Source organism: Seriola lalandi, unplaced genomic scaffold (genome assembly GCF_002814215.2).
Source record: "Seriola lalandi dorsalis isolate HSWRI2012SDOR001 ecotype SW California unplaced genomic scaffold, Sedor1 jcf7180002053662, whole genome shotgun sequence".
Lineage (NCBI taxonomy): Eukaryota > Metazoa > Chordata > Actinopteri > Carangiformes > Carangidae > Seriola > Seriola lalandi.
The window spans coordinates 5856-7667 of record NW_019524215.1 but is presented as its reverse complement, the minus strand read 5'-3'; positions in this window follow the sequence as shown (position 1 = coordinate 7667).

Genomic DNA, 1812 nt, shown 5'->3' with positions numbered 1-1812 from the left:
GTAGGAAAATAGTAAAAACAAGATTATTGGTGGAGTCACACTCATGATTCAGGACCAATGAAAAGCTAATTGTCTGTTTGTAAAAGTCGAACCTGTAATATTCATCTTCCATAGATTTACAGCTCAACACGCTTGTGATGATTCTGTTTTCATCAGGACGTTTGGAAAAACCTTTAATCAGTCACCAGTTTATTACAGTTCAACAGTTTCCATGGTCCAAATATATAAACTAGGACCGTCCCCCTTTATGACCTCATAGATAAACACACTGAATCTGAACCAATCATGTCGATGATACTGAAAGTGTCTCTGGTTTTCATTTCACAAAGCTGCTCACCTGAACTCCAGCAGCTGCTGCTGAACCCAGAGCTCATCTGTGGCTGTTTGCCTCCACCTACTGGCGGGAAAACATACAGCTCGTCTACAGCTGTGACTACAACTCCCACAACCCCTCACTCTCTAACTCCTCCTCCCTCTCCACATTCCTTCAAACTCCAACTTCCTGTTCCCACCATCCAGCTCCAAGTGTTTGGTCCTGAGTGGTGGGAGCCTCCCCCTCCCTCCTGACCCCACCCTCCTCCACAGGTCACATGTCGGACCGTCGTCTTCTTCTTTAGTGGAAATACAGCCGGTTCAGTGAGTGGAGAACATCTGTGTGGACCAGAGGGGACCGAGAAGCAGATGTGCAGGAGCTGTGAGGACATGTTGCCCGTGATTCACTCACGCTTTAGTACTTTAACTGCAGTACTTTAACTGCAGTACTTTAACTGCAGTACTTTAACTGCTGTACTTTAACTGCTGTACTTTAACTGCAGTACTTTAACTGCAGTACTTTAACTGCAGTACTTTACTGCAGTACTTCAACTGCTGTACTTTAACTGCTGTACTTTAACTGCAGTACTTTAACTGCTGTACTTTAACTGCAGTACTTTAACTGCTGTACTTTAACTGCTGTACTTTAACTGCAGTACTTTAACTGCTGTACTTTAACTGCAGTACTTGAACTGCTGTACTTTAACTGCTGTACTTTAACTGCAGTACTTTACTGCAGTACTTGAACTGCAGTACTTTAACTGCAGTACTTTACTGCAGTACTTTACTGCAGTACTTGAACTGCAGTACTTGAACTGCAGTAAAGCGTGAAGGCTGCAGCTTGTATCGGTGGATCTGTGACTGTTTATCACACGAAGACGAGACAAACTTGTTTCTGACGCACAGAGAAACAGACGATGAAACAAGAGGAAACTTCCACATTAAAAATGAATAATAGGTTTATTTCTACAGACAACATTTAAAAAACATTTAAAAACAATTCAAACTCATTTGAATAAAGAACAAATATCTAAACAAGTCGTATCCAGATTTCCCAGAAACACAGACGCCATTTTAAAAGACGGGAGCAGAGAAACGATGTCCAGACTTCACTACAAGCTTTTATACATTTATTACACTGAGAAGATCATTTCTTGGTGTTTTACACAACGAGGGGATTTAATGAATCAACATTATGTGAAGAGTCTTTTATTGGTGACGATGATGTTCATCTGCTTCTTCTTCATGATGAACTGGATTAAAGAAAAGAAAGAAACATGAACCAGGTGTTTCATTCTGCTGCGCTGAAACTGCCTCAGTCAGACCTCCCTCTCCACCAATCAGAGCAGCTGAATCAGCCTCAGTCAGACCTCCCTCTCCACCAATCAGAGCAGCTGAATCAGCCTCAGTCAGACCTCCCTCTCCACCAATCAGAGCAGCTGAGCCTCAGTCTCAGTCAGACCTCCCTCTCCACCAATCAGAGCAGCTGAATCAGCCTCA